The sequence below is a fragment of the Pavona decussata genome, unplaced genomic scaffold, assembly GCF_977016875.1.
Source record: "Pavona decussata unplaced genomic scaffold, jaPavDecu1.1 SCAFFOLD_58, whole genome shotgun sequence".
NCBI classification, from domain to species: Eukaryota; Metazoa; Cnidaria; class Anthozoa; order Scleractinia; family Agariciidae; genus Pavona; species Pavona decussata.
The window spans coordinates 61,647-76,707 of record NW_028145480.1 but is presented as its reverse complement, the minus strand read 5'-3'; positions in this window follow the sequence as shown (position 1 = coordinate 76,707).

The window sequence follows — 15,061 nt, the reverse complement described above, 5'->3', positions numbered from 1 at the left end:
ATAATAATAATAATAATAATAAATTAAAAATTGAGTCCTGTGGAAAGAGTCCTGGGTCACTTCCCGTAGGAATGTGAGTTGATAAGCAGACAAAAAATTGGGTACTTTTGGTTAAAATATTATGTAGCTAAGAAACAATAATGATCGAAACGGTTAGAAACAGAAGATAATTATGTATTTTTCGTTTCATCACGCAAGAGGATAGAAAATTTTATCGGGAAACTCAAAAGATTGACTCTGATATAAGCTTATTGCTTGCAGGTCTGCGCGTTATAGCTTTTCTTCACCAACCCTAACCCTACCCTGCTCCCCTCCCCTCCCCAGTACTCACAGACACAAAACTTTACGGATACCCCCTGCAAAAAGAGAGTGCTCTTAAAGAGTATCTTACAATAAAGGAAGGCAACCAGTGTGACGGACACATCGCGAAGAACGGGGAGCTCGGCTGAAGAGCTGTCCTTATTGGTATAAGCAGTCACGCGGCACATAGTTTACAGCCTGCGCATGCAAGTTATGTAAAACGTTTGCCGGTATGGCACGCCAATATCGCCCTGATCTTGGATTCAAGTCGACCAACTAAAACCGATTTAAGATCGCCAGCTTAACTTAAGAGTGTCTGCTAAGAATACCAAAATAGAATCATTTTGGTTGGCTGCAGTGCCCACTTGGTAGCAATTCAAAACCGGAACTGCACCACAGGAAACATTTCCTTTTAATTTTTTTATTCGGATTATTAAATATTCAAGAATACAATTTTTACAATTACAGAAAGGGAAAAAAGACTTAATACTAGCTCATAGAGTTCGAGAGTCTTCAATGCAGCTAAACGTGGGAAATGAAATATAGGGTTTTTCCTAGCTCGCTCTCAGATGTCCGCAGTGGCAATTATAGAAACACATTATTCTTGCTTGAACTCAAGGAAAGTTGAAAGTGGATCTATACTATTTGAGAAATCAGGAGTGTGAAATTTCAGTTGTCTTAAACAGCAATTGTGGCAATCAGGTACATAAATATTTTACTTTTTGCCAAAGCCGAATTTTCCATCACCTGTAAAACCTTGGGCGATTAGTTATTGCATTACTCTAACAAGATTATTTGTCTAGGACTCAGTTTGCCGTCTTGTAAGATCACATAACTGATTTCTGTGTAGACAGTGTTTTAGCGAATATCTGCATTTGGTCCCTTGTTTGACTACAAAATTAACAAATTGAAAGTTGAGAATTTTAACAGCCTTTTGTCGAGCCGTTAATTAATTGTTATATACTCTCACTCTCTGCATTTTAAACCATTTCTCTCCCCACATCCAAATTAGTTCTCTTGTAACGTGATCTCAAGTTTTCCGTCAGCAGATATTCATGAATGCACACTCTGGTCATTGAAGTAAAACCTCTTCAGTGGTTCTTTTAAAACGTGCAGATTCTTTAACAGGGAATTTAATATTTCCTATGTTTGGTTTGACCAGTTTTGTTAGAGAAGAAGGTACATTAACAACTTCTTGTTCCAGACGATCTCAAGAACTTTATTTTTTCACTTCTGAAACCAGGCTGCAATCAGTTTTATGTTAGATCATTTAACGTCGTAGCTCAAGATAAGTCACAGACTTTTTCCTCGTTATACAAAGCTTCTTTCCGATATCTTGTAGATAAGCATTTCCCGGATATTTTCAAGATATTCAAAGAAATATGAATGGTGTAATAATTTTTGCTTCATTAAACTCACTTAATTGTAACGCTTAACGGGATGCTGAGGATATTTAAAGAAAATGTTGTATCCTAAGCGAATTAATAAGGATTTTAGTGGTCAATTTCTAGGAGGGTATGGAAACCCAATTTTCTGAAGCGGCATCAAGTTCAGGAATTTTCTAGAATGCTTACTGATCACATAATGACGAAGTGAGCTCACCGATATTATGGATTTTGGACTTTGTACAGGGGATCACCTTGTCACGGTTTACAGCTCATAATTTACTAGTGAGCACTCACGGAGAGTTCAGCATGTATAATAAGTAGGAGTTTAAAACCCGACGAGAGAGTTTTTTTGTCAGTCGTTTTAAAAGAGAGGCTAACCCTATCTGGGGGAGAGGGGTGGATTCTGCCAACGCTGACTTTTAACGTTTATAATCTTTGTAATTTGTGAGCAAGCGACACTAAACTTACAGTTCTGACTTTTTTTTTCGGGTATTTATCTTGGAATATCAGTTTGATGATACTGTACCATACTGATGATACTGTTCCTGAATTTTGCCACCCACCCAACCCCTCCCATAACCCTGAGTTACAGTGTTTAATCTTGTTTTGCAATCAATGCCGTCAGCTTCGCAATTTATCACACAATTTATTTTATCGGGTTTTCAATTTGTATCTAAATGCAGGGCACTTACATAAAGAAGGAGAACGATCCTTATAAGGACGCTTTGAAAGTTCCATCCGTTCCTTCCTACGTAAAGTCACCGAACCCAGACTCAGTAATAATGTTGTTTAGTTAAAATCCTTTTTGCAGAGAACACGAGATTTCGTCAGTCCAATGAAGACTAAGAGAAACTAAAGGGAGGGAACAACTTCTCGCCCAAACAATGGGGATCGAAATGTACCAATCACAGCCGACCATTGTGACATAAATGGTGCCGCGTAACCAGTCGACCTCATGGCCTGATGCAGACTAGCAGTAAGCAGTCGGAACGTCGCGATTTAAATCTTAGAGTCATCGTGAGACAAACGATAATACACTTATTATTATTGTATCCAACCTCTCCCTCTGTAATCTTTGCTACCTTACGAGCGGCCTCAAAGCGGTTTGCAAACTTCCCTTGGTCTCTAATATGATATGAGGCTGTAATAGAAGAGAATATCAAACAGTACTTACAGTGGCTTGAACTGCCAACTGCAAGACATCACCCTCATCAGCCGTGGCTGATAAAGATTATGACCTTTAAGAGAGTCAAAAACAGTATGCTGTATATCTAGTTGCTGTTTTATCCAGCAGAAGAACACTGCATCGGAAAAAACCCATATAATTTAGTATATTTCAGGCTTAGCGCGTTATAGCTCCCACCACTCCACTCCCCTCGAGGGATCAAACACCCACAAATTCAAAGAGTTACCTCCAGTAAAAAGGAGAATGCTCCAATATAGCGTCGCCCAATAAGAAGATCGAAGACAACGATACTCTGGAGAATATCCACACACTCAGGGATCCACTGATATAAGGGATATAAGTGCCGGCAAATAGTTTACAGTCTACGCATGCAAGTTATTCCAAACGTATGCCGGCATGACTTTAAAATTGTCATGCACGGGTCATGTGGATCGCGCATTCAAGTGGATCAACTAGAAACTGATTTTTAAATCGCCTTAACTTAGTCTGTGCCTCTAAGAATACCAGAATAAATAAATAAAATTATCCCGGCTCGGGCCGGTCGTCGGCCGAGCATCCCGCACTTAAGTACTATTGAAAAACGGAACCGTGCAACAAGAAAACATTTCTCAGTCATTAATAGCTTTTATTGAAATAGTCACACAGATCCAAAAGAACCTCTTCAGGAAACATCACTTTTAAATTTTAACTTTTCGGGGAGGAAAGCAATGTAACGATAAATTGTTAGATGATGTCGATCTCAGGGCGCCTTTCTGACAAATTTCTCTAGGACAGTTTGAATCTTTGGAACCAAGATTTTTTCTTCCGTTTTTGGCACAATGATGTTCCCTGAAAGTGCTCATGGTAGAGAATGAACAAAAGCCTAAATCGAGCTCAATAAAAAAAAAATGTCTGTCGAATGGCTCTCGCCTCAAATCAGTGTTCTGTGTGAGTTCGAGGTTGGCAAATTTCTCAAGTGTGACTTACATGATTTTAGAAGACGTTTCTAGATTTGCGGGTCTTTTTCTTTAATCTTCAGATGTAGTCATCAAAATTTTAGAAAAGTGAGGATTACGTTTCCCAGATCAATAAAGGATTTGAGCGCTAAGTATCACCAAACAAACTTAAGATTTTTTTCATATTTTAAGCCAATAAAAAGACATATCCCCATTAACGAACTTCAAGGCGGGATACAAAAGAAGAATGCTCCGGTTGTGTCTTAATTGCAGAAGTTGTTCTGTAAGATGGTTTGTTCATCCTTGCGGATTCATTTGATTATATCGTAGTTAAGAAATATTGTAGTTAAGAAATTTGCTGAATAAAGCCTGTTCAGTTTGGTGTCGATAGTCAAATTTCTACCGCATCTTTCACAATGACAAAAAACGATTAAACTCCTGCAGTGGGACAATTTTAAGCTGGCAAATTTTAGACCTTTTACTAAGCACAGATAAGGGTTTCAGAAAACGTAATTTGTCTTCAATTTGTTTGAACGGAATTCGCTGCAGCTCTTTCTGTTATTAATCGCTATCGGCAAATTAGAGACTGTCTAAGCAAGGTTTAAAGGCTGGTTTCCATATGATCGCGGATCGCCGATCGCAGATCGCAGATCGCAATAAGGTCTGCGATCGTCTGCGATCCTGCGATCGTGATCGCAGACGATCGCAGAAGATAGAACCATGTTCTATCTAAAGGCTGGTTTCCATATGATCGCGGATCGCAGATCGCCAATCGCAATAAGGTCTGCGATCGTCTGCGATCATATGGAAACTACTGCGATTGTCTGCGATCCTGCGATCGTGATCGCAGACGATCGCAGAAGATAGAACCATGTTCTATCTCCTGCGATCGTCTGCGATCAATTGCGATTGTTTGCGATCTGCGATCCGCGATCATCTGGAAACCAGCCTTTAGATAGAACATGGTTCTATCTTCTGCGATCGTCTGCGATCACGATCGCAGGATCGCAGACGATCGCAGAAGTAGTTTCCATATGATCGCAGACGATCGCAGACCTTATTGCGATCTGCAATCTGCGATCATATGCGGAAACCAGCCTTAAGTAATGTTTAAAAAAAGAGCAGGAGTGTTTTATCGGGTTTAAAACCACGAGGCGCAGCCGAGTGGTTTTAGACCCGAAAAAACACGTGCTGCGAGTTTTTTGAACGGCTTCAAAAACATTCCTGGAAAAGCGTGTGTCAATAGAGTTCATAACAATTATGCTTTTGGGAACCTTGGAAACTAGCATACGAGATAAACACCGCATACTAATGAAGAGTGTTTTATTAGCTGAACACCGCATACTTATAAGGAGGAGGTTTATCGATATAAAGTCACTGTACCTGATGTATTATCGACCATTTGACAGCTCAATGGGCTTATGAATTATTAATGAATTTTGAAGCTTAATTAATAATGTTGATAATCAATTGCGATAATAAGAAAGATAAATGCGGAATAGCACCAAACGTCGGGAATCCAGCCATAGACTCACTTGTAAGATTCTTGCATTTTAAAATTGTCTTTTGAAAGTTCCTATAATTCTGAGCGCCATGGACAGGTGAGATTCTAAATACAAATGATATTTGAAATAAGATTTCAGGAATAATGGGACCTCGAATGGTTTTATATGCCATCCACAAATTAGTTCTAAATGGACATATACGCCATAATTTTATACGGTAGAAACATTTGTCTTGTCTTTGAGGTTGAAAATCCTGAACTGTACATGCAACTAAGAGACTTAAATTTCATAGCCTCTCCGGGTCAAACTGAAAAAGATGAGGAACAGCGCATGTGTGGCAGTTCAGGCACCACCACGAGTTTCTCAGGTCAGCCTCCGATTCAGTGATGTAATAGGGAATCCGGGATAACAAGCATTACGGATTTTTAGAAATAAGGGGACATGGGATATATGGGATATGTCCCTCCCTATATAGCGCTAATTGTTCAGTTTACTTTCCAATTCAGTGTTCATTTAAGTCAGTTGGGTTTTACCATATCCCTCCATCAAAAGATGGAGCCAAAATCTTCATCCCGACCAAACTTTAGCCTGGTACTCGTGAAAGTGATTATCGAAAGTCCGTGTGCATAGTCTGCTGTTTTTAACCAGCATCCCGACAAAAAATAATACAGACTGACTCTCCCACAGCCCTACATCAAATGAAAGCATATCCCTCTCAATCTCCACTTATATTTTCATCCGGCTTCAACCGCAAGATCCATCCCTGACACTTCAAAACGTTTATTGTATGAAACCTGTAATTTTAATTGTTATTGGATTTTTTTCCTTTTTTGGTGTAAAAGAAATATGGCATAATTCTTCGACGACTTTGAGCCGGTACAACTTATTTATCTTTTCTTAAAAATTTATAGGAAATTAGTCATTTAAACGGATTTAGTGGAGACTTTCAGACTAGTGCTATAACCCTGGAAAAAGGGATTTTAGTTGACATCAGTAAAACTAAATATTTTGATTAGCGACTTAGGGCCAGGGATTTTTTTTCGCTTCGAGAACGCATAGCACACCGCACGGAATAAACACAGCGATATAGTGAATGTTGCACTTTTTCATTCTATTGTAAGGTACAATTTCGCTGAATCTTGCTTCTTGTTATTTTAGTTTGTGTCATTTAGTGCTCGATGCGGTTCGAAGTACATAAAAAACCAGCTACTCACTTGACCATCTGACCTATACACATGATATACTAGAAGTACGTGACTCGCAAAACCTCGCGAAGCTGGGGCTGGGTGGAAAGCCCTCTTTACACGTATTGTAGCATCAAACGAGGAGATTAAAAGGCGCATAAGATTTTTTCAGTTATGAGCATAGTGTCTTCGTAGTTCCACGGGCTAGTTTGCGGTTGAAAATCTATTTCTGTCGCGACGTAATGTACAACGGGCGTGCAGCGCTGTCGTGTTCGATGAATTTATTTCCCACGGAAAATTATTTACTGCGGCCACAAAGCGTGTAATTTCTTTAATGCACTATTTCACAAAAAAAGATTTCTAAAAGAAAGGGAAAAGATTCTGGAGAGATAGTTCTGTATCCAGTGAATATTGATGAACATTGCAGTTGAAATTTGATCATGCACGCATATGTTTTTCGGTGTATGCAAATTTTGCTCCAGACAACGCCAGACAGTCTGACGTCATTGTGCGGACACCTTCAAAGATATAAACATATATATATATATATAAATATATTTTTCGCTCGAATTCGCGCGGCTTAGCTCCGCTCGGGCCGGCTCGGCCCGACAAATTTAATAACCTCGCTACGCTCGGGCCTTCGGCCCTCGCTTCGCGAGGAATAATGGAGTTTGGACTTTCTCCTTCTACGCTCTGTGGTGATCCGTTATACTTTCATTTCGCTTGGACTCAAGGCTCATCTTGACAGCTCAGTACGGTGTTAGTATAACTAACATACTTGGGTTAGGGATATGTCAAATACCCGCTACAATGTATTCCTCAGTTAGTCCCAGCTTTGCTCTAGTTTTTCAACACCTGAGTTAGAGAAAAATGAGTCAGTGGTTGGTCCGTGATTCAGCTCACTTTTAACTATGTGGAGTATACTGTATTCGAGTTAAATCAAGAATTATTTATTAATAAACCTCCACTAGCCGCAAGCACAAGTATAAGCATAAGTTTAGGTGAAAACGAACGCGACGTAAGCACAAGCACAAGAAAAGGAAAAAAAAAGATCCTTGTGCTTGGATTGTGCCGTTATGAACTAAATCCAGGGGAAAGAGGTGTTTCATAAGTAATCAACCTTTACAGCATAGTAAGCTTCATTGCGATATGAGCGGCCCTCCAAGCTGGTTTGCTTGGTTTCTTAACTCTTTTGATTATACCGAGCAAACAAGAGAGTTTTATCTAATTAGAGGTAGACAACCAGTACTATAAAATACTCGGAGAGAACGCAGAGCTCTCAGGGGAGAATATAAGGCAGAAGTGTGCAGTTGTGGGGCATAGTTGACAGTCTGTGCATGCAAGTTATGCGAAACGTTTGTCGGTATGGCTTCGATAAGGTAATACACGTGCCATCATCATGCGTCTAAGAACACTGGAATAAAATTATGGAGGTTGACTACAGTATCCACGTCTAATTGAAAAACGGAACCGCGTTACTAGAAAACACTTCTCAATTCTCTACTTTCATTTGAACAGTCACACCGGTCGGTGTTTATTCATAGGTTGAAAACTGAGCGCCACTCAAGTGAACATGACCTAACTTTTGACTCTTGAGAAACAATATTTAAAAGGATAATCTTTAGGTACGGTAATGCCGACCCGGGTTCAATCAATCAACTGTGCCGGGAGCCGCTAGCAGCGATGATCTTGTGAGACACTGGGTCCTCTTGGCAGTCTGCATGGAGGAGAATTTCAAGAATTTTGGGCAAACGTGAATTACTCTTTCAGTATTCATGAGTCCAAGGTAGACAAGTTCCCCAAGTGTCATCATTTTTGAAAGGCCTATTTTAAGTGACGGTATTTTAGAAAACGTTTCTAGATTTTGCGGTTCCTTTTCTTTAATCCTGAGCTCTAGTCGTTTAAAGTGAGGATTAAATCTTACCGAGATTTACAATGAAATTTCAACCAGATAATATTACTCTATTAAAGTACCATGGGAAAAAACGAAAATAAAGCAATGTTTTTCGACCTATTTTTCGTGTGTGATGTTCCTATCTTAATTTGCTTAATTCCAGTTCCTTTGAGGAGATTATTAGTTTAACGATGAGGGTTGCCATTATGGTCACAGGAAGTCTCTTAATACTTTTTCAGCTGTCTGATACGGTGAACGAACTCGGTAAGAGGGAAATGATTCCTCAAGCTGTATGTCTCCAAATACTAAACATCAAACAGTTTTAATTTCATAAAATGAATAAAAGACAAATTCCACCTATTGATCCCTTCATTTCCAGGCTAATGGCTCATTTTTGACGATTTATATACTTTATACCTTTCTTTGGAAAGCATCTTTTAAGTCGTTCGCATAAAGTCCCTTTTCTCTTTCCGCCTGAAGATTTATCACAGTTGATGTAACGAGTTTCATTTCCTGTCTTCCCATACGATTTTTAGATCAGCAGTTTTATCTTCAGACAGTGCTCAAATTTTAGACAAACTGTATCCATTATTTGATGAGATAAAATTTAAACTGCTTATAATAGTATCAAGTATTTGACAATATACGGCTTGGAGAATCTTTTTCCTTTTTCGGATTTTTTGTTGCCTTGGTGGGGAAGAAATAGAAAGCATACGATCCGGGATGAGAAATTTAAAAAAAAAAGGAAATAACGACAGATAAATTCATGGTGATGCCAGACTTGATATGCAAATACTGCTTCCCCTCCATTTGACTTTAGTTATGACCAAGAACAAACATGCTGGGCTCGAGTCTCAATAAGTGAGATTTGATTTAATCCTGAGAGGCTTAAAAAAAATACCTCGCCTATAAAATTAAGACCGACTCATATAATCCCTTTGCCCATTAACAACTAATTTGAGGACCATATATAGAAGCTTGACTCCCAATACAATGCTCCTGAAAGCTTACTTCACTATTTTGTACATAGAATTTCACCTATCCATGGCATTCAGAAGTACTGGATTTTTTTAAGGTAGGTTGATCAAATACCTGAAAGAGGAACTGATAGGAATGATATTTCAAAACGCCGAATCCGGCAATTTTCTGTGGCCGGATTCACAGTTACAGGCCCTCCGTTGCTCTCATGCTGTCTGAATTTGGCTTAAAAATTTAAGATAGCGATTTATAACAAACAGATCAGTCATTGTGTCGCTCTTCGCTCCGACAACTAAAACAGTCCATCAACGAGTTCTTTCATTTCAAAGTTTACTCAGAATCTCTCCTCAGATCCGAGTTTTGTGACAGGTCCAAAATTTGCTGGCTTCGCCTTTAGTTGTAAAAGGGACTATATTACATGGATTTTGCAGTCTTTTTCCTGTCAAACTTGTGGAAAGACTATGACTATCATCAACTTCAAAAGGAAGCTTAGTAAGTTTAGCTCAATAAGTTTAGCTGTCGGTTAAAAATAGAAAATTCGATAACTGCTGCCTTTCATCACCTACAATGATATCTTTTACTATTGTATCCGTATCGAAAATAGTAACTCAGGGTCGAATCCAATACCTGTGATTTCGCATTTGCTGCTATCGGTTTACTTTAAAATGGGGATCGCCCGCGAGCTTTCAACTTTGTCTGGCTTTTGAAGCAAACGTATTAAAATTTAAAAATGCGACTGCACCTTTCCTAACACAAATTATATCTCAAATCTGATAATGAAATTTAATAAGGCTCATCAGTCTTCTTCTGATACAAAGTGCCAAATAAACTTCGTAAATAATGTCGTTCACATACAGCCTCTCGTTCCAGGTGCCATCAATTTCACTGTTTTGTACGAATTTTCTACAATTGTATGCTTTGTAAGGGTGGCTGCTAAGAGAATGTCCCCGATGAAAGCATGGCTCAGTTCATGACGATCTGCCGTAACCACTATATTGAAAGCAGTATCATTGGCATCAATCCACTGTGAAATATATTCGTTCGAAATTTGCTTCCAAAAAAGTCTTAACTCACAAACTTAGTAACACTCCGATACACTGTGACGTGCTGCAAACATGTCTCGACCTGCTCGCATTGAAAACTACATGAACTCAGAGCTGAGCATGCGCACCAATATTTGTTTTCAACTTCTCTGACTTCATTAGTCTCCTTTGGCCACAATTTTGGATTACTTCCAACTTGAATCTCTTTCATGTACACCAGACTCCATCAGCGCTGTAAATCTCATCATCCCAAAGTAGCTATTTCCTACTTTCAAGTAAAGGATTCTTGGCAGGCATGTTGGGTGAGGCGAAAAATTCCGGATTTCCTGAAGGCAGTCTGTTTCCCTTCTTAAATCCTCGTGTGCAGTTTGTAAGTACTTAATTCTTTAAAAAGGAACCATTTGACAGATGTTGTTGACAAGAAGGACGAAAGAGTAATATTGCTTTGTTGGCGCATTCCTTGGACATTAATGATAAACGTGTTTTGGCATATGCGTGCCGTGAGTTACGTCTCTGGATAACATCCTTAAGTGCAACTGATGAAAGTTACTTTCAGGTGGCATTTTTTAAAACCCTAGAGATACAATTCCGACGGTAGAACCGACAGTGGCATACTTCACATGCTAGTGACGAGAGGGTGCAAATGTAGCAAATTAGTTAGACCCCACAAAAAGTCCTATTAGGCTTAACTGGAACCCAAATCTCAGCCCAACGTAACTAAAAAAGTGCACTCTTCGCAACAATTTTCATATACAATGGAACCCCGCTCAACGGGCACCCGGATAATACGGACACTTTGATATGTCCCCTTGGTGTCCGCATTAACCGGGTTTCACTGCAAAGGAATTTTGGTCACCAGAACATTTGTATCTCCGTCTTCCCCCCCCCCCCCCCCCCCACCCTTGCCCAAAAAAATTACCACAATCTCTATAATTTCAAAGCCAGAAGCCTTCAGAACTAGTACTGCTCGTCAATATTGCACTTGTGTTCCCCACTCCGGGTGTTATAACCGCGAAGAAGCTACTATCAGTTAAGACAGTCCACGGAACTGCGATATTATCAGTTTTTCTATTTTTCTGACGATTTCATTAAGATTAGCTAACACAGACACAAAACGCAGAATGTTCTTTCTGAAAAGGTCAGTTTGGCCAGTACAGTAATTTTTGATTTTTGATTCCTGGTTTCGGTTATCTGAGAATCTATCTTTAAAAGGATAGGAGGCTCCTGTAAGGACTTAACTGTTTGACTTCACGCCTGACCACCTAGACCGTTCTTGTTCTTTGTTTGTTGACTTTATTTACAGTTTTTTAAGTGCTTAATTGGGGTTATAATTTCGTTAGCTTGTTGTTGTTGTTTTTCTTCATGCGTGTTTTCATGCTTTGGGGCCAGGTGCTCTATTTGTCTAGAAACTCGCGCAGTTAAGTCGGCATGGACATGTTTTTCATTAGCGTGTTTTGTGTTCTGGCTCTGATTGGGCTTTGGGCCCTTAGTTGTCTGGCTAAATTTTGTTGGTTGAAAAGGTGCATTGAGTCTCTTATTGACTTCGGGCCCTTCCTAGGGTATATTCGTTTGTCGAGAAGTCACGTTATGTCTCTGATTAGCTTCGGGCATCTGTCAGAGTGTGTGTGGTTTATTTTAACTTGCTCAAAACGCATGGAGGCTGATTGGCTTCGGGCCATTTTCTCAGGGTATTTTCGTTTTCTGAGAAGGTACATTGAGTCTGATTGGCTTTGGAATTGTTTTCAGAACGTTTTGCTCGTTGCGAACGTCTTGAGTCTCTGGTTGTCTTCGGAACCTTGTCGGAGTGTTGTTGATTTTGGTGAAAAAGCTTTTGGGCTCTGATTAGCCTCCGGCCCTTTCCAGAATGTTTTTGGTTTTGATAAAAGTAATTGGTCTTTATTTGGCTTCGGACTCTCGCTATCAGAATGTTGTTTGGTTTTCCTGAAAACGCAGTGTTTCTCTGATTGGCTCCAGGCCCTTGTCAGACATTTTTGTTTTGATAGAGATGGCATTGAATCTGATTGGCATTGGATCCGTTTCAGAAACGTTTTGCTTGTTGAGAACATTCTGAGTCTCACTTTGGACCTCTACCAGAGGGCTCGTGCTTGATGGAAACACATTGACGTTTTGATTGGCTGCAGCCTTAGGTCAGAGCTCAGCATTTTCTCACCAAGTTGGCTCCAAACCTTTCTCACCGTGCATTTTTACTATCAGATCGACCTTTACTGGTATGCGTTTTATGTCAAAGCGTGCTACGTCTTTGTAAGGCTCAACGTAGCTATTTGCCTTTGTTTCCTTTTATTGTGATTTTAGAGCGAGATTTTGTCTTGTTTGTGGTGTTTTTAGAGTTCGCTCTTGATATGAGACCCTTTTCTTTCTGGGGTAATTTTTGATTGCTGGCTGCCCTCCTTCGACTCTACGCAGGCTCTGACCAGATTGCAGCTGTACGAGGACGTATAATCAAGCTGGAGGCTAACAAGATGCGTTACTGTTCAATGTACCAGAAGTTTGGATTCCGTTAAATAACCCTGGTGAAAACATTCACAATCCCTTTTCTCGCTGTCCGCTCTCCTATCAGGCTCCATAAGCTTTGACCAGATTGCAGCCCTAAGAGGACGTATAACCTGGGGTGCTTACCATTTACGCAAACCACCCGGATGGAAATTTTCGGCATTAAAACGAAATGATTTAGCTTGTCTTAACAGAAGATGGATAACATGCAAAATATATGAACATCAGCTGTAAATCCCAAAAGGAGTAATAAAAATGCATCACTTTGACCAGAAGCCCATTATTTCAGAAGTACTCCAAATGGAATGATGCTTACCATTTGATTTTCCAAATGGAATTTCCGGGTTTTCCATGTAAATGGTAAGCACCCCAAGTTAGAGGTTAACAGGTAGCGCCCAACTGTGGACACCGAGTGCTCTCTTATATTGACCTAAAAGCCACCGCGTCGGCTGAAAAGCACGAACACTCCTACACTTTTCACCAGTTTATTTGGCGATGCAACAAACGATGTCGGAACAATCGAAAAAATATTTGGTGGCCCTCCTTGGCGACAAAGCGGTTGTCGACATCTTGACAATAGGGAGTTTAAGAAACGAGGACGGCAACGGTAATGAGAACGTCATTTAAAAATATAACTTCTCGTTTTTGTAACTCTGTCGCAATCATTTAAATTTGTTTAACTTGGAAATTGCTGGCGAACTCTCCAGGAAATAAATTAGTATGAAGGACGTCAAAGTAAGGAAAAATAAAGAAGATTTTGCGTCATACGCTCCCGTTCTCGAGAAAACCTAAAATTTGGTCGTTTCACGTTGTTGTTTTTCAGAGGACGGTAAAGAAATGTACCAAAATGTAAAACGCACGTGCAGAGCGATTGTTTTTGCTCATTAAGCCCATTGTTTTGTGGCGTTCTCGTTATCGTTGCCGCCTCGTTTCTTAAACTCCCTAGTAGTGGACAAGACGTTGAGGTTGGATGGAGAGTTATCCTACTAGCGCGATGGTTATAAGCGGCACCCCTATAGGCGCCCACACCTCAAGTAGCTACGGTGTTATTACTGCGGTTCTTCACGACCAGGCCACTTGCAATATCGTTGCTTTAAGAAGGAACAAGATGAGGTCAGAGAAATACTCCGGTTTCAAGGGCACGCTCCGAGAAGAAGCCAATCCCGAGGATCTTAGACCGTCATTTTCTGTTGTCATAGTTTTGCTCTTTTTGTCTTCTAATTTTGTTGCAATATAGGATGTATAATGCACTACGTTTCTTTTATTTGAGAGTTTCTCCTGTTCCACCTTTTCGTCATTTTTGGGTTTTGGTTTTTTTGGCGCCCATATTGTAACAATTCTACTCCAGTTACTTCATTTTTTATTTTAAGTCTATTTTGCTTTACACTTTTGCCTACATAAAATATACTACTTCCAAAGTGAAATGTTTTAATTTTAACAAACCCTTATTGTTAATTAACTAGTTATAGCGAAATGTTTTTAAAACTTCAACATCAAAGAACACAAAATGCCCCGAGGATGAGCATTGTTGTATTCGCAACAATACGATGTATTCAATAAACCTGTGTTTGGTAAAATGCAATATGGTTCTTGTATTTTTTTTTTTACTTTATGTATTATGCACTAGGTTTCTTTTATTTGAGAGTTTCTCCTGTTCCACCTTTTCGTCATGTCGGGTTTTCTTTTTTTTTCGCGCCCATACTGTTCCAATGTATTCAATAAACCTGTGTCTAAGTCTATTTTGCTTTACACTTTTGTCTACATAAATTATACTACCTCAAAAGTGAAAAGTTTTAATTTTAAAAAAACCCTTATTATTAATTAACTAGTTTAATAGCGAAATGTTTTAAAACTTCAACATCAAAGAACACAAAATGCCCCGAGGATGAACATTGTTGTATTCGCAACAATATGATGTTTTCAATAAACCTGTCAGTCTAAGTCTATTTTGCTTTACCCTTTTGCCTACATAAAATATACTTCTTCCAAAGTGAAATGTTTTAATTTTAACAAACCCTTATTGTCAATTAACCAGTTATTGCGAAATGTTTTTAAACTTTCAACATCAAAGAACACAAAATGCCCCGAGGATGAGCATTGTTGTATTCGCAACAATATAATGTTTTCAATAAACCTG